This window comes from Bos javanicus, chromosome 28 (assembly GCF_032452875.1).
Source record: "Bos javanicus breed banteng chromosome 28, ARS-OSU_banteng_1.0, whole genome shotgun sequence".
Lineage (NCBI taxonomy): Eukaryota > Metazoa > Chordata > Mammalia > Artiodactyla > Bovidae > Bos > Bos javanicus.
Window position 1 is genome coordinate 12,977,836 of NC_083895.1, and position 25,266 is coordinate 13,003,101.

The 25,266-nt window shown below is 38.0% G+C and overlaps 1 long non-coding RNA gene and 1 pseudogene across 1 annotated transcript in view; one reads left to right on the forward strand and one right to left on the reverse strand.

Moving 5' to 3' along the window:
• Nucleotides 1-747: 747 nt before the first annotated feature.
• Nucleotides 748-850, forward strand: LOC133240823 (U6atac minor spliceosomal RNA; annotated as a pseudogene).
• Nucleotides 851-21,125: 20,275 nt separating this feature from the next.
• LOC133240681 (uncharacterized) overlaps nt 21,126-25,266 on the reverse strand; it is a 45,672-nt gene continuing 41,531 nt past the window's right edge. Inside the window, exon 3 of the long non-coding RNA XR_009734296.1 lies at nt 21,126-21,447. This is a non-coding gene — a long non-coding RNA (uncharacterized LOC133240681). The remainder of the gene's footprint in view (nt 21,448-25,266) is intronic.

Genomic DNA, 25,266 nt, shown 5'->3' on the forward strand with positions numbered 1-25,266 from the left:
TTAGCACTTCTTATGTTGTTTTTTAACATCATGAAGAAATTCTAGCCAAACTTACTTATGCAGCATCCTTACCATGAAGGTAATTTTATCATTTAGTGGAAACATTCTTTCCAAAATATGACAATATGTTTCTTAATATAACCACTATATTATATTCACATTACTAAATTTATAACTTAATTACAAGCTTGCTGCTGCTGCTAAGTCGCTTCAGTCGTGTCCGACTCTGTGCGATCCCATAGAGGGCAGGCCACCAGGCTTCCCCATCCCTGGGATTCTCCAGGCAAGAACACTGGAGTGGGTTGCCATTTCCTTCTCCAATGCATGAAAGTTAAAAGTGAAAGGGAAGTTGCTCAGTCATGTCCGACTCTAGCGACTCCATGTAGTGCAACCTACCAGGCTCCTCCATCCATGGGATTTTCCGGGCAAAAGTACTGGAGTGGGGTGCCATTGCCTTCTCCAAGTACAAGTTTACCTAACCTATAAAATATAGAGTTTTTAGATTATTTCTGACTTCAAGCACATTTTTTTAAATGAGAATATTGTTTATTGATGGTACGACTTTATGTAATAAAAAATAATTATGCAATATTTACTTGAGGCTTGTAACCCAAAGTCTCATTCCCATGGATATCAGGACCAAAATAAATAAGAGCAATAAAACAATTGTCCTCACTATAAATCTAGGGATCATTCTGTAACATTGAACAGAAGATAAAAAACAAGCTTTTTTTAAAATTAGATTTAGTGTTGCGTGAAAGGAGAAGGTTGGCACTCCCCTTGACGCCTGACAATAAGCATATGGTTAAGGCACTGCCACCTACGATGTGACATCTAACCACTGTTTTTATTGGGATTGACATATACACACCACTGTATATAAAATAGAAAACTAATTAGAACCTACTGTATAGCAGAGGGAACTTTACTCAATACTCTAATGATCTATATAGGAAAATAATATGAAAAAGAGTTGATATACGTATATGCATAACTGATTTCATTTTGCTGTATACATGAAACCAACACAACACTGTTAATCAACTGTACTCCATAAAAATGTATATACCAGAACACACTCAACAGTTAAATAAATGAGAAACAAACCTTTAAAAAGTAAAAATGAATAAAATAAAATTAAATTTTAAATGAAATGAAAAACAATAATTTGTCAGTTCAGTTCAGTTCAGTCACTCAGTCGTGTCTGACTCTTTGTGACCCCATGAATCTCAGCACGCCAGGCCTCTCTGTCCACCACCAACTCCCGGAGTTCACTCAAGCTCATGTCCATTGAGTCAGTGATGCCATCCAGCCATCTCATCCTCTGTCGTCCCCTTCTCCTCCTGCCCCCAATCCCTCCCAGCATCAGGGTCTTTTCCAATGAGTCAACTCTTCGCATGAGGTGGCCAAAGGGTGTTAATTATCTACAGAATTGTGACTTATTTTATAGATGAAGGATATTTCTTTTACCTTGAGTAAAAAATGCAAAAGCAAAATGTTCAAGGTGCGTGTCTTTTGAAAAGATTGGCTTTGAGGAATTTTAAACACTAAAATATATATCTCAAGCTGAAACACAAGGAATATTTTCCCATTGGGAAATAGGAAGATTCATATTGTAATAATTAGTAAGTTTTAGCAAAGGAGCTGGGATCCAAGCCCCCTTCACTGTCTGTTTGTACATCTTTTAGATGTTAGGAAATAAAACAGGAAAGAATAGAACATAATCAAGAACTCTATTTTTATGCTGTTATATTCATTATATCTCTTAAATATTCAGCAGGGCATGCCGAGTAAGCAGAGGGATATATGAATTGGAAATTCTGTGGTGAACTCAGGGGTGAAGATATACATTTAGGTGATATTGGCATGTGTATGATATTTACGACCTGTTAACTAAAAATAGATCACCTAAGAAAAAGTAAAGATAGCAAAAAAAATTTGACTGTACTTTAGATTAAACTTATTTTGTTGAACACATTTATCTCTGTTTTCTTTTAAAGCCCCACTAAATAAGGGTAATGTAGTTAAAATTCTTTCTCTGTACCAGGACAACACTATCAAGAGATAAATAGCAAGTGGCAAGTGCAAGTGTGGTCAATAACTTTTGGAAGATAGAAAGCACATGAAAGAGGTAGGAGGCTGGGAAACTGGATCCTAAGTGCCATAAGGGTGAGGTCAATAAGAACAATTTATTCCTGTAGAGAACTCTAGGAAAAATACCACAAAATCATTTACTGCAAAATTTACAGGTGAAACAGCAAGTTGAAATAGGAAGACTGGTGAAATTCTCCTGGATAGAAGAGCAGCTAGAACTTCACATCTTGGGACTTCCCTGGAGGTCCAGTGGTTAAGACACTGTGATTCCACTGCAGGGGCACAGTGTGGAACTAAGATCCTGCTAACCATGCGGCATGGCCAAAATAAAATAAGTGACTGCTAAGTTGTTAAAATACCATTTTAAAAAATTAAGAACTTCACAACACTTCCTCAGCCTGTTCTAGAAAAGTTTAACTAGGAAGCTACACAGATTAGAGAGGATTTAGTTAGTACACATACCATCTTGCATTTCAGAAGTTGAGAAGCTAGAAAATACCTCTGCTAGACTTCCTTGCAGCTGAGGTTCATTGTAAAGGCCAAAGCTATCCTGCTTCTTCACCTCTGATGACACGCATAGGCAGAAGAAGTTAGTGATTTCCCAAGGCTGCTAACTAGCTTCCATGTCCAGTCACTGGCTGTGTGAATGTCATGTTAGCCCAGCAGGTAAAGATGGTTCTAGAATCAACAGTGAGGTGCCCTCTTGATTCCTGCTTCTTGATATTGCAATAAAGTCTATGGGCTCTGTTTTCCTGATCCCAGGGTGCTGTTAGAGAGTTTAGTCTTGGGGTCAACAGGGCCAGTGATAAATCCCTGATTCCTAACCTTCTTAAGAGTAACATATATTGTGCATTCTTTCACAGGCTAGTTCTGGAGTGTTTTCCTAGGGATCATTTTTGAGAACCTTACCTGGAACTATTTCTCCAATCTTCCCAATGTATTTTTCTAAACAAAAATCTGTCTGTGTTAAATTCCTTCAGCTTAAAAAGGCCAGAGTAATTTCCCTTACAGATAAAGTAGTTGAAAGATGCCATACTTCAAAGAGGAGGTTTACAAAATGTCTAGATATAGGATGATCACACCCCCATTCTTACCCATTGGCTCCATTTCTTTCCAAGGATAATAGAAAGCTGCAAAACCCTCTTACTAATGCACATGCATACAAACATTGCACACACACACAAACACACACACACACAGTCATGTTTGTTTTCTGACAGAGTTCCTTACAGTCTCCCAGTTAATGGTCCATGCAGATGTACAGAATCCAACTGGCTTTTAGTAACTTAGCCTTAAGCACGAATTGACAAACAAAAATGATCAAATATTTGAGCAAGCCTTCTACATGTAGGGCTTCCCAGGTGGCACAGTGGTAAAGAATCTACCTGCCAATGCAAAAAGACACAAGAGACACAAGTTCAATCCCTAAGTCAAGAAGATACCCTGGAGGAGGAAATGGCAACCTACTCCAGTATACTTGCTTGGAGAACCCAGTGAACAGAGGAGCCTGGTGGGCTACAGTTCATTTGGTCACAAAGAATCGGACATGACTAAGTACGCACAAACATCACCATCTATGTGTAAGACAGAGATTTTAAAAAATAAAATAAGGGAAGAAAAAGAGAAAGGGAGGAAGCAAGGAGGGAGAGAAGAAAGACATGATGTGTGATTCAGCAAAAAATTTCAAAAATAATTAGGGGACTTCCCTGATGGTCCAGTGTTTGGGAGACTGCCTTGCAGTGAAAGGAGCGCAGGTTCAGTCTCTGGTCAGGAACTGGGTTCCCACATGCTGCAGAGCAACTCAGCCCTCACGCCACGACTGCGGAGCCTGCATTCTCCGGATGCCACGTGCCACAACTAGAGAGTCCACGTGTTGGAATGAAAGATCCCACATGATGCAAGGAAGATCCTATGTGCCGCAACTAAGACCTGATGCAGCCAAACGAATAAATAATTGTAAAAACTATAATTAAACGCTGTAGTGAAGAACAGAAGTATCATCCAGATAACTGACGTTTAGAGTAGGTTTTCAAAAGAAGCAGCCGTCAACATTCTGAAGGAGTAACCATTAACTGAAGAAGAAATTCAATAAAGCATGTCACAACATTTGGAGCAGAGATTTCCATGTTAGCCAAAACACATTTTCTTTTCCTTCTGGGCACAAACTAGAGCACATTTTCCAGAGACCTTGCAATTCATGGCCACTGTGCCTTAGACCCACAGAGGCATGTGGTCTGGGAATCAGCCCCCATAAAAACCATCCATGCTTGCGCCCATGGTCTCTCTTCCTCTCTGGGGCCTTTTGTCCTGAACAGTGACATCCAGAATGGGTCCCCGTATGAATGTGTGAAGCAGAGCCTTCTCTCACCACTGCGGGGAGTTGATGCAAACAAGGACTAAATAAATCCATTTGATTTTGTGGTTGATATTTTCCAGCAGTTAGCTTAACCCAGCTGATTCAGAAGTCAAGTAAAGTGATCAACGAGACTCCCCTTCCAAATTAAGCTGACAGAGAAAGCAAAGCAAGTCTCAATGGTTGGGTACACTGCGGGAAGGAAAACTATTATAACATTAGTCTCTTTTCTTCACCTAATTTCATCCTCTTTGTGTATCTTCCCCTTTATTAGACTCACTTTAAGAAGGAGTTCACAGATATACAAGCACCACAGGGTACCTTATTCCCTTCATTCAAGTGCTGTGTTCTGAAAGTGGTAAGTACGTTAGCAGCAGATTCTTCTGGGGGCAGTGATTCCTGGAATATCAAAAGGCAGTTAAAATGAAACAGCCAGCTGCAATCATTGCCAAATGTTAGATTCTGTTAAAAAGCTGTTGCAGCAATCTTGCAAGGGAGAGACTGACCTCAGCATAAAGCACCTGCCCATACAGACCACAGAACATAATAAAGAAGACAGAACGTTGCAGAAACATGTGTGCCTATGTTTGGGCAGGCTTGCAAACACACTCAACAATTGCCTCTCTAACCCTCCTAGTACACAAAGTACTGAATTTAACTCAGGTTAAATTTATATATAACAACACAGAGGATGTTCCAGGTTGTTTTCCTTGCTCCATCAGTGTTCTCACACTCATCTCAGAAACTTGGCCTGAGAATCAGTTTTTCCCAATGTAGTCCAAAGTACCTTAAAACAGGGATACCTTTTTGTCAGAAGTCATCTTCTAAGTCTGAGAAAAGTTAAAACTAAACTTCAGAACTCCTGAATCTTCTTTATTTGATTAAATATTACCTTAATTTGCTAAGTACCCACACATACATGCACACACCCTGGCAACGCAATTATGGTAGAAGGAGAGTAAGTAGAGAATAAAATGGTTTGGCTTTACTGCTAACAGTAAAGAATCAAATGTACTTTGATCTTAGTCCTAAATAACATCATGGTTATTATCTACCAAACACAATGAAACAAAGAAGTCCATGATGATGATTTTGCACAAGTAGTATGAGGTAATGAGGAACACAGGAGGTTATTTAGACACATCCAAAATTTTGACTGATGTGTCCTAATATTTTCAAGATTCTTCATGTACACAGTGGAATATTACTCACCATTAAAAATAATGCATTTGAATCAGTTCTAATGAGTTGGATGAAACTGGAACCTATTTTACAGAAAGAAGTAAGTCAGAAATAAAAACACCAATACAGTATATTAACACATATATATGGAATTTAGAAAGATGGTAACGAGGACCCTATACGTGAGAAAGCAAAAGAGACACAGATATAAAGAACAGACTTTTGGACTCTGTGGGAGAAGGCAAGGGTGGGATGGTTTGAGAGAATAGCATTGAAACATGTATGTTACCATATATGAAATAGATCACCAATCCAAGTTTGATGCATGAAACAGGGCACTCAAAGTCAGTGCACTGGGACAACCCAGAGGGTTGGGATGAGGAGGGAGGTGGCAGGGGGATTTGGGAAGGGGGAAACATGTACAGACATGGCTGATTCATGTCAATGTATGGCAAAAATCAACACAATATTGTAAAGTAATTAGTCTCCAATTAAAATTAATTAATTTTAAAAATAAAATAAAAAACATTCTTCTCATCAGAATTATAAGATGATTCAAGATTCATGTTGCTCAGACTGTCTTAGGTTCCATTTATAAAGTATTTTTAACACCACAAGTCTTGTCAAAACTACAGCTACACATATATAGTTAAATGGGTGTTTGAAGAGAAGAGTTAACAGCAAGTCTAAATTATTTTTCTGTGGAAAGAATGACCTCAGAATTACCTCTCTTAGCATTGTTTCCCTGGAAACCGAATGGTTTAAGTTAAACGTAGGACATAAGCACAGCCACTAAGAAATGATGTTTATTGCAAAACTGATTCAAATTTGGTCAACTGTATTTGGGCTTGCTGGGCTGAGAGTGAGCTATTAAAACCTGTTGATGCATAGACCTCAGATTCCTGTGTGAGGTGGAGAACTTTTCATCAAATTGTTCCTTGAGGGACATGAAAACTTTGCTCAAGGATGTTACAAGATACTGGTCCAATGTTGAGGGAGCCTAATCAAATTCAGGACTGCTTCTGCATCAACCCACACGGGTTCATACTTTACAAAACAACTGATGCTTGGGTGGCCTATACATCATGTTCTTAAGTACTGTAAAGATTCCTCTTGAAGACAGCATTCCTGTAACTGCCAGTTATGTTGGGATTCTTGCCCATATCTTTGTACAAAACTAAAGTGAACATGGTACCAGATTATGGCCCATAGTTGTGTGAAGGAAAATGCCAAGCCGTATCTGCAGCTCTCTCCTATGTTATGTAGAGTAGGCGTGAAAGTCATGCACAGATTTTTTTATCTGTGCTATCATTATTTGCTAGAGTAAATGACACAGATAGTTTAAATGTTTTAACATGTCTAGTAAAAATTAAACTGTATCTTCACATTCTGAGCAATGCTATTTATAATTTAACTTATATTTCCAAATGCCTATTCTTGCTAAAGATACATAGTTTGGGGGGGATTAAAAATACTACTATAAATGCTCCATGATTTAAAAATGTATTTTCTCTTCCTTTTTTACTTTATGTGTCTTAAATTAATACATAACTGCATTTTTTAAAACACTGTTTGGTAAGCTAGACTTTTTTAATTCACAAAATTTTATTAAAGATTATTTATTCATTTATTACAATTTTGGTTATAGTATGGTTTATAAGCAAATTTTATGTCCTAGTTTTAAAAGATTTATGCATTGTCTTTTAACTATATAAAGATTTGCTTTACCTATCTACTTTTTTCTTTACTTATGCCCATGTTAAACCAAGAACTGTATACCTTGAGGTTGATGACATCTACCAGAACTAGCTGGCTTATGCTGAACAAAAATGCTGGCCTATTTTTCAATAGGACTTCTCTGGTGGCTCAGACAATAAATACTCTGCCTGTAATGCAGAGGACCCAGGTTCAAACCCTGGGTCAGGAAGATCCCCTGGAGAAGGGAATGGCAATCCACTCCAGTATTCTTGCCTGGAAAATTCCATGAACAGAGGATCTTGGGGGACTATAGTCCATGGGATTGCAGTCAGACATGACTGAGAAACTAACACACACTCTTCAATAGAGGCCAGAAATCTCACTTAAGACATGAAATCCACACGTTTTAAAACATTGACAGCCAGGATGGAACCCACTGAATTTTAAATGGTGTCCTTTTTCCTCTTTCTCCATTATTTTAAAAAATTTAACACCTCTATCTCTACCTTAGTAGGTTAGGGCCATGGTCATCCATAAGCTCGCACAAATACACGTCATGTCCTTGGGTTCAACGTCACAAAGCGTGTGAGCAGAAATGACTGCCCACTTTAGGTTTAAACTTAAAGCATTTTTAAAATTTTTGTTCTTCCTCTAGTCCCTCTTTCCTATGCTATATCACAGACATGGCATTGTCCCAGCTTCCAGTATATAAATTAGGGGAAAGCAGAGCAAAAATATGAAGGAAGCTGTGTTTCTAAAGGCCAGACATTTTGCCAGTCTGTACCACTGACCTTGAACTGATACTGAGAAGGAAGCATTTCAAACCCACTTAAGCCAATTTATTTTGAGAACTCTGTGTTACTACAGAAAACAATTACTTAAACTAACACTATAACTCATTTAATGTGTATTTTAAAAGTTTGTGATGGAAATAATTTAAAAAAACATCTCTTGGTGTGTAAATTGACATGATAGGCCAGTATTTCCAGTCTAGCCCTTACCTCCCACACCAGTTTCATTTCCTCGATGGAGTAATACCAAACTACAGTATCTCTCTAAAAATACCTCAAAATGGGGTTTTAAATATGTTGTACTCAATGCTTGAAATGGGTTTTTACCACTTTCTGTCTGCTGAAGTCCTATTTATTATTTAGGGATTCCCTGGTGGCTCAGATGGTAAAGAATCTTCCTGCAATCAGGTTCAATATCTGGGTCAAGAAGATCCCTGGAGAAGGAAATGGCAATCGACTCCAGTATTCTTGCCTGAAGAATCCCATGGACTGAGTAGCCTGGTGGGCTACAGTCAGTGGGGTGGCAAAGAGTCTGACACAACTAAGCAACTAACACTTTCACTTTTCTTTATTATTTAAGACTAACCACCAACATCTCATATCGTCAGACTTTCCCTTAAACTGATAACATGACTTAAATGCTAAATAATAAAATGATAAATTTTAAGACTACCCCAACATCATCAATTCATTGAATATTTTTTTTAGCTTGCACTGTCATACCCTGGGTGTCCTAGGTGGAGCTAGTAGTAAAGAACCTGCCTGCCAATGCAGGAGACATAAGAGACACTAATTTGATCCCTGCGTTGGGAGAACCCCCTAGAGGAGGGAATGGAAATCTATTCCAGTATTCTTGACTGGAGAATCTAGTGGACAAAGGAGCCTGGCAGGCTACAATCCACTAGTTCAGTTAGTTCAGTCACTCAGCCATATCTGATTCTTTGCGACCCAATGGATTGCAGTATGCCAGGCTTACCTATCCTTCACCACTCCCAGGATTTGCTCAAACTCATGTCCATAGAGTCAGTGATGCCACCCAACAATCTTATCCTCTATCGTGCCCTTATCCTACTTCCTTTAATCTTTCCAAGCATCAGAGTATTTTCCATTGAGTCAGTTTGTCACATCAGGTAGCCAAAGCATTGGAGTTTCAGCTTCAGCATCAGTCCTTCCAAAGGATATTCAAGACTGATTTCCTTTAGGATGGAATGGTTGGATCTCCTTGCAGTCCAAGGGTCTCTCAAGAGACTTCTCCCCACCACATTTCAAAAGCATCAATTCTTTGGTGCTCAGCTTTCTTTATGGTCCAACTCTCACATCCATACATGACTAGTGGAAAAACCATAGCTTTGACTAGAGGGACCTGTGTTGGCAAAGTAATGTCTCTGCTATTTAATATGTTGTCTAGGTTGGTCATAGATTTTATTCCAAGGAGTAAGTGTCTTTGAATTTAAGGGCTAGTGTCACAATCTGCAGTGATTATGGAGCCCAAGAAAAGAAAATCTGACATTGTTTCCACTGCTTACTTATCTATTTGCCATGAAGTGATGGGACCAGTTACCATGACCTTAGTTTTCTGAATGTTGAGCTTTAAGCCAACTTTTTCACTCTTCTCTTTCATTTTCATCAAGAGACTCTTTAGTTATTCTTTACTTTCTGCCATAAGGGCGGTGTCATCTGTGTATTTGTGGTTATTGACATTTCTCCTGGAAATCTTGATTCCAGTTTGTGTTCCATCCATCCCGGCATTTTGCATGATGTGCTCTGCATATAAGTTAAATAAGCAGGGTAACAATACACAGCCTTGATGTACTCCTTTCCCTATTTGAAACCAGTCTGTTGTTGCATGTCCAGTTCTAACTGTTGCTTCTTGACCTGCATACAGATTTCTCAGGAAGCAGGTCAGGTGGTCTGATATTCCCATCTCTTGAAGAATTTCCACAGTTTGTTGTGATCTACATAGTAAAAGGCATTGGCATAGTCAATAAAGTGGAAGGAAATGTTTTTCTGGAACTCTTTTGCTTTTTTGATGATCCAACGGATGTTGACAATTTGATCTCTGGCTCCTCTGCCTTTTCTAAATCCACCTTCACATACTGTTGAAGCCTGGTTTGGAGAATTTTGAGCATTATTTTGTTAGGGTGTGCTGCTGCTGCTAAGTCACTTCAGTCATGTCCAACTCTGTGCGACCCCATGGACTGCAGCCCACCAGGCTCCTCTGTCCATGGGATTTTCCAGGCAAGAGTACTGGAGTGAGGTGCCATCGCCTTCTCCATGCTAGTGTGTGAGATGAGTGCAGTTGTGTAGTAGTTTGAACATTCTTTGGCATTGACTTTCTTTGGGGTTTGGATGAAACCTGACCTTTTCCAGTCCTGTGGCCACTACTGAGTTTTCCAAATTTGCTGGCATTTTGAGTGTAGCACTATAACAGCATCATCTTTTAAGATTTGAAATGGCTTAACTGAAATCCCATAACCTCCACTAGCTTTGTTCATAGTGATGCTTCCTAAGGCCCACTTGACTTTGCATTCCAGGGCATCTGGCTCTAGGTGAGTGATCACACCATCATGGTTATCTAGGTCATGATGATCTTTTTTGTATAGTTCTTTTTTGTATTGTTGCCACCTCTTCTTATTATCCTCTGCTTATGTTAGGTCCATACTATTTCTGTCTTTCACTGTGTCCATCTTTTCATGAAAATTTCCCTCGGTATCTCTAATTTTCTTGAAGACATCTTTAGTCTTTCCCATTCTATTGTTTTCCTTTATTTCTTTGCATTGATCACTGAGGAAGGCTTTCTTATCTCTCCTTGCCGTTCTTTTTAACTCTGCATTCAGATGGGTATATTTTTACTTTTCTCTTCATCTTTAGCTTCTCTTCTTTTCTCAGCTATTTGTAAGGCCTTATCAAACAACCATTCTGCCTTTTTGCACTTCTTTTTCTTGGGGATGGTCTTGATGACTGCCTTCTGTAAAATGTCATGATCCTCTGTCCCAAGTTCTTCAGGGACTCTCTATCAGATCTAATCCCTTGAATCTATTTGTCACTTCCACTGTATAATTGTAAGGGATTTGATTTAGGTCATACCTGAATGGCTTAATGGTTTTCCATACTTTCTGCAATTTAAGTCTGAATTTTGCAATAAGGAGTTCATGATCTGAGCCACAGTCAGCTCCTGGATGTATTTTTGCTGACTGTATAGAGCTTTTCCTTCTTTGACTGCAAAGAATATAATCAATCTGATTTCAGTCTTGACCATCTGGTGATGTCAATGTGTAGAGTTGTATCTTGTGTTGTTGGAAGAGGGTGTTTGCTCTGACCAGTGCATTCTCTTGGAAAAACTCTGTTAGCCTTTGACCTGTATCATTTTGTACTCTAAGGCCAAACTTGCCTGTTACTCCAGGTATCTCTTGACTTCCTATTTTTTCATTCCAGTCCCCTTTGATGAAAAGGACATATTTTTTTGGTTGTTAGTTCTAGAAGATTTTGTAGGTCTTCATAAAACTGCTCAACTTCAGCTTCTTCAGCATTCCTGACTGGGGAACAGACTTGGATTACTGTGAAATTGAATGGGTTTACTTGGAAACAAACAGAGATCATTCTGTAATTTTTGAGACTGCGCCCAAGAACTGCATTTCAGACTCTTTCATTGACTATGAGGGCTACACCATTTCTTCTAAGGGATTCTTGCTCACAGTAGTACATATAATGGTCATCTGAGTTACAATCCATAGGGTCTCAAAGAGTCATCCAGCTGAAGTGACTTAGCATACACACATCTCATAACCTGGCCAGGAGAACAGTAACACAGAGTATAGAACTGTTCTGCTTCCCAGAGGCCTTCAGTGTCACCTTTCTTACAATATCTTAGGTTGTATTGCTCTCTCAAATCTTGAGCTTTGATATATCTTATTTATACATTCACTATGGCATCCTTCATGTTGATAATATTGACATCTCTGCATGCTACTCCCTCCTCTGTATTCTAAGCTCCCTGGGGGTCACTCTAAGCCTTATTTATTTTTGTTTCCTGGGAAGTGAGCCTAAGATGGGAACAGACACTGAAACAGAGATCTTCCTCACTTAAAGCTTTGTTGCGGAGGTGAGTGAGTCTAAGAAGAGGGAGATGTTGAACCAGACAGAAGTTGTAACAGAGCCCTCTGCTGATCCCACAGAGAGCCGTGGAGCCAGGATGACTCTTCAGAGCTCACTCAAGTCGATAGCTTCTTAGCTGCTTCCCTTATTGAACACTGTATTTGAGTTGCCCCTAGGGAAGGAGTGACTTAACTATGAGTAAGCTATCCCCCTTGTGCTGAGGGAAATTCCCTGAAGACAGACTCATCTATGAGCTGTGAACTGCTAACCTTCCCAGGAGCTGGAGAAAGATGAGGTCATCAGGGAGATCCAGACAATTGAACATGGATAGTTTCACTGTAGTATCATTGTCACTGTCCAGGGTATGAAAGTGTCTACTACATAGATGCTTATTGAATTAATAATATCGGGATACAATCCTACTACTGAGGAAACAAAAATTGAAAAAGACATGTGTACCCCAATGTTCATTGCAGCACTATTTACAATAGCTAGGAAAATCTTACGGACGGAGGAGCCTGGTGGGCTGCAGTCCATGGGGTCACTAGGAGTCGGACACGACTGAGCAACTTCCCTTTCACTTTTCACTTTCATGCATTGGAGAAGGAAATGGCAACCCACTCCAGTGTTCTTGCCTGGAGAATCTCAGGGAAGGGGGGGCCTGTTGGACTGCCGTCTCTGGGGTCGCACAGAGTCGGACACGACTGAAGCGACTTAGCAGCGGCAGCAGGACATAGAAGAAACCTAGTTGTCCATGGACAGATAAATGGATAAAGAAACTGTGGTACATACATACAATGGAATATTCAATTCAGTTCAGTTGAGTCACTCAGTTGTGTCCAACTCTTTGCGACCCCATGAATTGTAGCATGCCAGGCTTCCCTGTCCATCATCAATTCCTGGAGTTTACCCAAACTCATGTCCATCGAGTTGGTGATGCCATCCAGCCATCTCATCCTCTGTCGTCCCCTTCTCCTCCTGCCCCCAATCCCTCCCAGCATCAGGGTCTTTTCCATTGAGTCAACTCTTCGCATGAGGTGCCTAAAGAATTGGAGTTTCAGCTTCAGCATGAAACTTCCAATGGAATATTACTCAGTCATAAAAAGGAACATACCTGGGTCAGTGCTAATGAGGTAGATAAACTTAGAGTCTATTATACAGAGTGAAGTAAGTCAGAAAGAGAAAAACAAATATTGTATGTTAATTCATATATATGGAAACTAGAAAGATGGTACTTATGAACCTATTTTCAGGGCATCACTGGAGATACAGATGTAGAGAACAGATTTATGGACATGGGCAGGTGGGGGAGGGAGACGGTGGGACAATGGAGAGAGTAGCATGGAAACACATATACTACCATGTGTAAAATAGATAGCCGGTTGGAATTTGCTGTGTGATTCAGGGAACTCAAACCTGGCCTCTGTGACAACCTAGATGGGTGGGATGGGATGGGAGGTGGGAGGGATGTTCAAGAGGGAGGAGACATAGGTATACCTAAGATTGATTCATGTTGATGTATGGCAGAAACCAACACAATATTGTAAATCAATTATCCTTCAATTAAAATAAATAAACTTAAAAAATTAAGGGAAAAATTTTTGCGTTAAAAAGTTGGAAAAAAAAATGTTGGGACAGTCTTAAAATGTGTTACCTGATGTTTGTGAAATGACTGATATGGTCTTGCTGGGCATAGTTTCTCAATCACTGGCACCATGACATGTGGATTATATGTATCAACTTACTGATACCCTGTCAGCACAGCTGAGCGGGATCTGTGGAATCAGAACTGTGATTCTGTAACATCAGGTTGTGAACAGCCTTCTCCATCTACTATATTCAGTCTCTTTAGAGTATTTTCATTTTCTTTGTGTGCCATTACATGGAAAAGATTCTGAACCACAGAAATAGTGGTTCTGAATAGCAAGTAAAATAGAGAAAATAGGTCTCCTGAGGACTCTTCAAGTCATAAGACTTCGTAATTTTACTTGTAGAAAACATGACAGGATATGCACTTTACTTTACTACCGGAAAACTATGATTTAGTATAAGAGAGAAAAAGAAAATTGAGGTGATTATTTTTCAATATTAAATTCCAGTAAGTAACCATGTCTCTAGTTCCTGAAGCTATAATCCTAGACATAGATCTAAGCTCATTAATGACCATGGGACTGATGGAGCCCAGAAATAATAAAGGAATTTCAACAACAGAAGTTAGGTGGCCTCAACTACCATCACCATCTAAGGGACCTTGAAATGGGGAGTGGTGGAAATGATGGATAAAGCACAGTGTCCATAGGATGAAGGAGATAGGCAGCCAGGAAAAGTGCTGTTCAACACCTACATGAAATAAAAAGTTACATAGCCAATGCACTGGAAAAAAAAAAAGAATAGGGCAGTTGCATTACAAACAAGGCGATGTGTGGAAGAGGCTTGTGAATGGACATAAGAGAATGGGCATATAGTGTAAAGATGCTTCTATCATATGTTATTAAAACCCAGGATCTCTCACAGAAAAACATTGAAATACCAAAGAAGAAATGGTTCAGCCAATGACAATAGCCAAATTCCATTACAGGACTCTCCATAAGTGATAAGATGATCACATGAACAGAGTGAAAGTAGTGAAAGTAGAAAGAAAACTTACGCATGGACTTAAGAGATGGAACCCTGCTTAGCAAAAACAGATATTGCTGCTCCTGAGTGTGCAACTTTTCAGCAATGAAACTAACTCTGGACCCTTGATAAGATGCTGTTCATCAAGAAAACCAATCAGCAACTTGCTATCAAATTGAATACAGTATTTTCCCTGTATTCAGGGAAAATGGAGTATTTTCCCTCCTGAAAGTACTGGTGATTTATCTTCACAGATATAGACACTTTTTTCCTGGTATGGAATCACCTTTGCTTCCTGCAGAGCATCAGCCATCACCATAATGCAGGGACTCATGGAGTGACTGATCTGTAGACATGGAATCCCACACAGCACAGGCTTTGACTAGAGAAGGAGGGGTAGCACCAAGCCTATGACCATGCAAACAAAAGATCATCTCATGTACCACAGTTTCTTAGAATAATGAAGCCTGATTCCTCCTGGAGGAATCATGTTGAAAGCAAGAAATACCAAAGTCTAGGACAGAGTGACTTTTCAAATTAAAGAGCATTGTGTGATGCTTTTCTTTTCTCAATAAGAATAGGTAGGTTCAGGAACCAAGGAATTGGAGCAGGAGTGGCTATGCTGACCATCCTTCCCAATGACCTACTGGTATATTTAGTCTTTCTCAGGACTGCAACTCTAATCTCTAAAGATTTAGAAGTCCTGGCCTCCAAAGGGAGGACACTCTTGCTAGGGGACATAGCAAGAGTCCCACTGAATCGGAAGAGTGGCCCTCAGGAAATGTTCAATATCTTGTGTTTAAGAAACAGGAGGTGAAAAGAGAAAATGCCGTATTGTCACTTATGACTGATCCATATCAGAGGATAGCAGAGCTGGTTTTACACAATAAAGATAGAGAGAAATAGCTGCAGAACCCAAGTGATCCTTTTGGGCACCTTCTGGTCTCACTAACCATACTACAAGTATAAATAGATATGTGTAGTAACTTGGTCTGATAAGATTTTAATTATTAAGTGTTTCAATCTCCTGGATATTAGGGTTGGATCATATACAAGCTACATATCACATAGTAGGCATCTTGCATAGTCAGTCATTTGCCATTGATTCCTCCATTTCTCAAAACTTTTGCTCCATCCTATAGACTTTTTGTTTCATCTAGATTTGTATTCTATGCCTTTTCAATGAAGAATCCATAAGAATTGATAACGTCCAGACTTCAAAGAAAAGCAAGCAATAATATTGACTAATGACTGAGATAATCATTGTTGGCAAGGAAACGTTTAAGCCAAAGTCTATATTACTACCTATTGGAAAAAATAACTCCATCAAGGTAAAGGCCTCAGACTGTCAAATGCTCTGTGGTTTATTTAACTAGTCTACAAGATTGCTTTAGTTAATCTGGCTATGAAACATCTGTCTGTTATATGGTTTCTGCTTATTTCTGATTTTTTTCCCACTTCTCACTATTTTCAGTGAATTTGGGTAAGAGAGGAAATGATTACCCACTCCAGTATTCTTGCCTGGAGAATTCCGTAGATGGAGGAGGTTGATGGGCTACAGTCCTTGGGGTTGCAAAGAGTCAGACTCGAATGAGTGATTAACACTGTACTGTACTGGGTAAGAGAAGAAAAAAATCTTTAAAATGTTTGTTATGGAGTATAGTTTCAAGATATGACATACTCATGGAAAAATTGCAATTTGACTCATCTAACTTGTAGGTTTGCATATTTCCATAAGCCTTTGGGAATGGTATATTCTGAGATTGGGAGGCATTTCTGCCCTGTAGTTTGGGCAGGAAAACATTAGGCTCTCATTCTAAGCGTGCTGCTTACTTTCCACATGAGTGAATCCCATTAGACCAAGTGGGCACAGCGACTAATTCTGAGCAGATGTCAAGTTGACTTAAATGACTGAGGCACAGAGTACCAGGGGACTTAAGACTCAAAGCAGCTACATTTTAATGAAGGAAGACATATGTGAGGGATTTGAAATCTGCAATGTTTTCCGCCGTCTTGGCCAAATGAGCAGTTGCTATTTTGCTGTCCTAGAACATTTGTTATCATGTTGACATGGATTAGTTTAAAGCCAGGAGATTTGGCTTCTATAGTCCAAGTATTTTTCTTATAAAACAGGTGAATCCAAAGTCTTATGGTTCTTTCCAGTGATAGAAGAAATTTATATTGATTATAAAAGAACTTCTAACTATCCAGTCAAACGTGAAAAACTTAAATGGAAAAATACAATGGCAGTGATTGTGCTAATATTTGGTTTGCTTTGTTTCACTAACTTTTTTTAATCTTTATTCTCATCATAACACAGGTATAGGTATCCTACTTAATAATAAGAGTCAATGATCCACAGGGAAAAAATTAATAAGGCCACATAAGAAAAAACACTAAAAAATGTAGAGTAGAACACATACCTATAAACACACACAGAGTTTTATAGATGAGGAAGAAGTTGCTTAAACCTACAAAAATGGAGTTATAAAATGAAGGGAGGTAAAAAGGAAAGCCTTTTTGTAAATGTGTAAAATATTTTAAAATGATGCTGCTCTACCAAATATTTGAAGATCCTTTAAGATTCTTTAAGAATGATCTCTAAAAACAATACTCCTATCAACAGAGTTGCAGCTTTGAGAATGGGAAGGCATCTTCCTACTTCACAATAAATATGGTCTTCCTGAACATGCTATTTTGTGATGCTGGAAAGCCGCACTGTGCCTTATCATTGTTAAGTTCTCTCCTTTGCTTGTGTGCGTGGTACGGACCAGCTCATGTCAAGGCTGACATACTGTTTTTACACACCGTCTGCTTGGGTCTCACCTTGGAAGCCAGATCTGCTGCATTCTCACTCTGACATACAGCTCTTACATTACCTTAAATTATAATTTATTAATGAGTTATGTTTTCCTTCTTAGGAAATTATGCTTCATCTTTAAAAATATGCATGACCAGACTTTTAATTTAAGGGAATACAGAAAAGCAACAAGAAAATGATGTAACACTATTCCTCATATCCCAGACATTTTAAGAAAAAATTAGGTATTTTAGATTCATGCAATAGAGAATAAGTACATATATTTCTATGGCATTTATTACAAGCTAAGGAAAATAATCTCTTTTTTTTCTGGCCCTATATTACAGTGTAAAATTAACTGACAAAAATGAAGAGAATTTCAAAGTAGTAGAGATGGTTTGTTGGAGAAAAGAAAAAAGTAAAAACAGTCCATGATTCTATCACTCTAAGTTATAATAACAATGTTTGTATATTTTCTTCTAACATTTTTATTCCCAATAATATACCTTACATGATTAAATTAAAGTAGATTAAAATTTATATTGAATTTGCTATTGAAATATTACTCACTTTACATCAAATTCTCTTTTTGGCCATAACAACACTAATATTTGGTATAATAACCTTTTGTAACACATTTAAAAAGAATTACCAAAATAAATTTGATAGAAATCAAAATACATATACATGTCTTTTAATGTCTACTTATAATCAAATTAGAAATTATTCTGAAAATATTAACTTAATATATAAATGAGTATATTTATAATGCTAAGCCATACTCAGATGCCCAAATTGAAAGACTGATTAAATAAGATTAAAATGACTGTATTGTAGAAAATTAGCTTAAATCACCTGAAAAAGAGATATAATACAATGGAAATATATTTTCTAATTTCCTTTTTTACAAATAACTCATAAATAACAGGAGCTTGCTGGGCAAGGGCATGACCTAGAATTTTAAATACAAAACTTGATGAATAAGTTTATACTTACTGAACCTTTAAAACTTACAGAATATTAAACATTACCCTAAAATTTATGAATGCTGAAGTAGTTGAGTGCTCCTTTTGAAAACCAGGACTCTAGAGTTACACAATCAGACAATCTATGTACAAATCTCAACTCTAAAACCTGGCTGGTCTTGTGGCCTCAGACCCATCAGTTAACCTTTCTGTGCCTCAATTTCCTCATCTGAAGAATGAAGATAGTTGCAATTCATAGATTGATTCCAGGATTAATTAAATTAAACTTCTTAAGCATTCATGAGATGTTTAGCCACAGTAAGCACTACATATATATTATCTATTACTATGATGTTACAGTTTATCTACTATAATGATAAATATTAAAGAGATTGACAGTATTCTGTACTAGTAAAGATGGAAAAATACACTATTAAATCCTACTGAAAGTAAATGGCTTTTTAATGGAAATTTTAAATGAAAATATATTTTGATCTATAGGCAGTCTACCTTAAAAAAATAGCCATAGAAAGACAAAACAGTAAATGTCCAAAGTGGAGTTCACTAAAGCATTGTTTGTAATAGCACAAAAGTAGGACAGATGCTTGAGTATGTTGTTGTAGGGCATTGATTAAGAAAGTATTGATGTAGCTGTGTAATAAGATGCTGCTGCTGCTAAGTCGCTTCAGTCATGTCCAACTCTATGCGACCCCATAGACAGCAGCCCACCAGGCTCCCCAGTCCCTGGTATTCTCCAGGCAAGAACACTGGAGTGGGTTGCCAAAGATGCTATGCAACCATTAAAAAAAAAATATATATATATATATAAATATAAATATACATATAGACCTGTGATACTGGAATGAAGCCCGATATACTAAGTGGAAAAAGGAAATCGCAGAACAGTTCATATAATATCAATATACATTGACATTCACATAAGAAAAATTCACTCATAGATTTATGCTTAAACACTTAAAAAATTGCCTAGAAAAAAAAAAATGGATACTCCATTCCCTGAAGTTATCTTTGGGAAGTGTCCTTGGAGTGATAGGGAAGGTTTTTTTTTCACTCTATATCTTTTTATGGTGCTGAGATTTTTTATAACTGACATGTGACCTTTAAATTTCTCATAAAATTTCTCATAAATTTCTCATAAAACTAGAAATTGTATTGCCTTTAAAGACAAGAACAATAAATAAGTATATTGAGTCTGTCTCAGATTCATTAGGGAAAACAGAAACTCTCAGCTTTAAGCAAGGGCAGACTCCAAATCTTCATATTTTTTTCTCTTTTCTCTTTTAAAAAATTTCTTTATATATATAACAGATTTGTTAGTAGTTTGCTGAGTATGATAGCCTCCCAAATAGCCTGTGTCAGAATCAAATGAGTGCTTTTACAGAATAAAAATAGATTGATTCAGAATCCACAAAAGTGGGCCTCTTAATTTGTTTTTTCATAGTCCCCAAGGAAATGATCTGAAAGCCATCAAATTCTAAGAAGCACATCTACAATGCAAAAGGATTGTGCTGGATATGAGAGCTGTTTTTCATCCGTTTCTGACAATTATTAGCCATGTGACCTAGAACAGCCTCAAAGAAACCTCTAGAGAATTCAGTTTCTTCATCTGTAAAATTCAGACATTTATACTGATGAATTCCTAGATGTCTTTCAATGCTTCTATAGGATTTAGCATTCAAACATTTTTAATGTTTACAAAATCAAATAAGTTTCAGTGTAGTTGTTTCAAGCTTAAATAACAATCTATTAGTTCTCTTAAACAAAAACTAGGGTTCTAATTGGTACTGTACTTTGTGAAGCAATTTTATCAATGCATAGCCACAAAATAAAATATATCTGAGTGAATACTTAAATTATAAGATAAAACTATATTTCATATATAGCATATGTAAACACAAAATATCAATCATATTATCAAAAATGGTAACATTTGAGTGGAAAAAGCTTACTGTTTGTTTAATAGGAAAAATCAATGTGATGACATACCAACCTAAAGTATTCCTATGAGTCATTATAAGTATAGCAATGGATGCAATAAATTTCTCATAAAATTCTCATGAGAAACAATAATACAATAGAAAATGTTCATAATGGGTCAAATGAGTGTCCCAAGTGTCACTAGTTGTAAAAAACCTGCTGGCCAATGCAGGAGATGTAAGAGACAGGAGTTAGATACCTGGGTCCATAAGATCCCCTAGAGGAGGGCATGGCAACCCACTCCAGGATTCTTGCCTGGAAAATCCCATGGACAGAGGAGCCTGGCAGGCCACAGTCCATGGGGCCGCAAAAAGTTGGACACAACTGAAGCAACTCAGCACACATAACAAGGTCAGATAAGAAAAACAGTTCTCCAAAATATATACATCATATTTGTAAACTATATAAAATATACACCTGATTTATTTTATTGTCAGCTTGAAAAAGTGGTATGCTAATTAGATATGTCAACTCCGACTCTACTATAGTACATTTACTGTATAGTAATAGATTTTAAATATTTAATCCTAATATTCAGATGCTCTATTTGAAATGTAGGAAGGATAGGTCAATAGAGGGGCTGAATTCCATATCATCAGATCAGATCAGTCGTGTCTGACTCTGTGCGACCCCATGAATGGCAGCACGCTAGGTCTCCCTGTCCATCACCAACTCCCAGAGTTCACTGAGACTCACGTCCATCGAGTCAGTGATGCCATCCGAAATACATCTTCTCTCCTTGCTGGAAAAGATCTTTGAGAGTTGGTGTCCTTGTAGAAATTCTGAGATGACTTCTAAGATTCCTGGCTCCTGGTGTATACATATTGTATAATTCCCTCCCGGTGTGAGTGGGGCCTATGAACATGGAGCAATCACTCTATTAGGTTGAATTACATAAGACTGTCTTAGACTGCAGAGATAAATTCTAAAAGAAAGAGTTTCTCTTTTTGGCCTTGAAAAAGTGAGCTGTCCTACTGCAGGAGTAGGTTCCCTGGTGGCTCAGACAGTAAAGAATCTGCCTGAAATGCAGGACACTAGGGTTGGATCCCTGGGTCAGGAAGATCCCCTGGAGAAGGAAATTGCAACCTACTCCAGTATATTCTTGCTGGGAAATCCCATGGACCAGAGGAGCCTGGTGGGCTACAGTTCATGGGGTCACAAAGAGTTGGACATGACTGAGTGATTAATACATACACTGCAGGAGGAGAGAGTCTTGTGGTTAGGACCTGAGGGCAGCTTCTCAGAGCTAAGACTGACTCCACCAAGAGCCAGCAAGAAGATGGAAAACACAGTTCTACAATTCCAAGGAGCTGAATCCTGAAGACAAGAAGTGAATTTGGAAGAGGATTCTGAGCTCCAGATAAGAACACAGCCCTGATCAAAATCTTGACCTCAGCTGGTAGAAGCCTAGGCCAGGAAAATTATAAATTTGTGCAGTTTTAAGCTGCTAATTTGTGGTAATTTGTTAGACATCATCTTCTCCTTCACTAAAGGTACCACAGGTTCTAGTACAGTGTATTTGCTTTATGAATAAAAATCTATTTGGTGACTAAATAAACAAGGGACCAACTCTGACTTTTAAACTGACTTTTGGATTTTTTTACAGTAAAATCTGAAGTCCTTCTAGTTGAGTCCTTCCTTTGATTCAAAAGCCAAAAATATCCATTAAAGTCTTTATGTATATCCAAGGTGGTAAAAAAATAAGTAATGAAAATAAAATGCTGAGACTGATTCCATAAATCACTTTTTTTTTTGCTTTATTGTATTGTAGTGATATCACATATTTTGGAAAGGAAATAGAGAAAGGATCATGAAATATGACTTTGGTGAAGCAGGAAAGAATATTAATAAATTAAATGATATATTTACAGCAGAGTGAAGCATATTTTGCTGTAGTAACATCCAGTTAAAGAAATAAAATAAAATAAACTCTGTTTCCTTGAATTCCACACCTATTTAGGATCACATATTGATGTATAAAACTACTGATTTATTTATCACCTTCTAGCATAAGTTTATGTTTAATGAGGAATCTCAATGCAATGTGGTATAAACAAGAAAAGGTTTTATTTGTACTTGTCACTGCTCCCCTCCTATTCCATGTTGAACTCTATTTCTTGTTGAGAACCTGTTGTCTCAATAGCATTTCTGCCAGATCCCAGCATTTACACTCATTTTAGTTGTTTAAATCTTTTAACTGTGTATGTCCTCACATTCTGGGAGGAAGAACAACCTCTTGAGGTCTATTTTATAAAGACACAAGTCTCAAACACACATGCATGACCTAATAACCTCCCAAAAGCTCTACATCTGAACACCACCATCATATTGGTAGGTAAGCTGTAATGTGTTAATTTTGAGGGGACCTAAATATTCAGTTTACAGTAAGACTATTAATGAAACAAACGAGATTTGGCCACTGAAAGAATACTTAAGGAATTGTCTCTTTCACAGTCCATCAACATGCCAGCTCCATCAATAAGGGCAGGATTTTGCCTGCAGGTGCAGCACATTAATGTCTTTTTTATCACCACTGTATTATTGTATATTATAGCTATAGGAGAACATTCTTTCCTTCTTCATGTCTTGAGGAACTAATAATAATTCCTGGGTAATAGAGCTTGTATTTTTAACTGAATTTAAGCATAAACCTACCTAGGAGTACCTCAAGGCTGTATATTGTCACCCTGATTATTTAACTTATATGCAGAACACATCATGAGAAATGCTGGGCTGGAAGAAGCACAAGCTGGAATCAAGATTGCCAGGATAAATCTCAATAACCTCAGATATGCAGATGACACCACCCTTATGGCAGAAAGTGAAGAGGAACTAAAAAGCCTCTTGATGAAAGTGAAAGAGGATAGTGAAAAAGTTGGCTTAAAGCTCAACATTCAGAAAACGAAGATCATGACATCCGTTTACATCACTTCATGGCAATAGATGGGGAAAATGTCAGACTTTATTTTTTTGGGCTCCAAAATCACTGCAGAAGGTTATGGCAGCCATGAAATTAAAAGATGCTTACTCCTTGGAAGGAAAGTTATGACCAACCTAGATAGCATATTCCAAAGCAGAGACATTACTTTGCCAACAAAGGTCTGTCTAGTCAAGGCTGTGGTTTTTCCAGTAGTCATGAATGAATGTGAGAGTTGGACTGTGAAGAAAGCTGATTGCTGAAGAATTGACACTTTTGAACTGTGGTGTTGGAGAAGACTCTTGAGAGTTCCTTGGACTGCAAGGAGATCCAAACAGTCCATTCTAAAGGAGATCAGTCTTGGGTGTTCTTTGGAAGGAATGATGCTAAAGCTGAAACTCCAGTACTTTGGCCACTTCATGTGAAGAGTTGAATCATTGGAAAAGACTCTGATGCTGGGAGGGATTGGGGGCAGGAGGAAAAGTGGACGACAGAGGATGAGATGGCTGGATGGCATCACTGACTCGATGAACGTGAGTTTGAGTGAACTCCGGGAGTTGGTGATGGACAGGGAGGCCTGGCATGCTGCAGTTCATAGGGTCCCAAAGAGTCGGACACGACTGAACTACTGAACTGAACTGAATATTCATTAAAAGAACTGAAGTTCCAATACTTTGGCCACCTGATGCAAACAGCCAATTCACTGGGAAAAAACCTGATGCTGACCAAGATTAAGGGTAGAATTGGAAGGGGGAAACAGAGGATGAGATGGTTGGATGGCATCACTGACTTCAAGGACAAGAGCTGAACCAACTCCAGGAGACAGTGAAGGACAGGGAAGCCTGCTATGCTACAGTCCATGTGGTTGCAGAGTCGGACACGACTTAGCAACGAAACAACAACATGCTTATTATAAGATAACCAAAACTCAATTTCAAATTTGCCAGTTGAGTCTTTCTCCACTATCAATAGGAGATATACTGTACTCTGTTATACATAATTATTTTTAACCATAAACCATATTCACAAATCTTGATACAAAACTGTTGCTCTGTTGAAAATCTCTATGGAAAGTGTCTAAGCCCTTTACTAAGTGTTTTCCTTTAATTGAGATTACCTTACTAAATGCCCATGTAGACTTTCTGCAACCTCACTACACTTATTTGTAATTCCCTGCTCTGGATATTATATGAAGAGCTTGCCACCTACGTATGCTTGAATTCATCTGAACTTTTCCTCTGTGCTACAAAAAGAAAAACATACATCTTATTACTCCATCTCATGGAGGTGGGGCTCATATTATCTTTGAAGGACATTCCCTGCTAGGAAAAAATAGTGCAAGGACATGAGAATGAACCGTATGATTCTTTGAAATAGCAGGTACAGAAAAAAGATAAAAAGGCTTTCAAAAATGCCTTTGATGTCTACTGGCAGCCTAGAAACTTGAGGACAGCACCCTTCCTAACAATCCTATTAAACTTTTATTGACCAAAGTAGTATTTTTCTAAAGGTCTTTTACATTTATTTGGGGGTTTTTTTTGGACTACATGTCAACTTTTACAACTTTTATTCTCCCAGGAGTGTTTTTAGAAGCTGATTACTGATGAGAGTTAATTTAATAATGGATACACTGCTCCAGTTGATCCTGTCTTTTGTCATGCTGCCAGCAAAGCAATGCATTATTTTGAGTCCAGGAAATAAAAAGAACAGATAAAGTATGATTAAATTGGCTGTTAAGAAATTTGGCTAAAACCTGG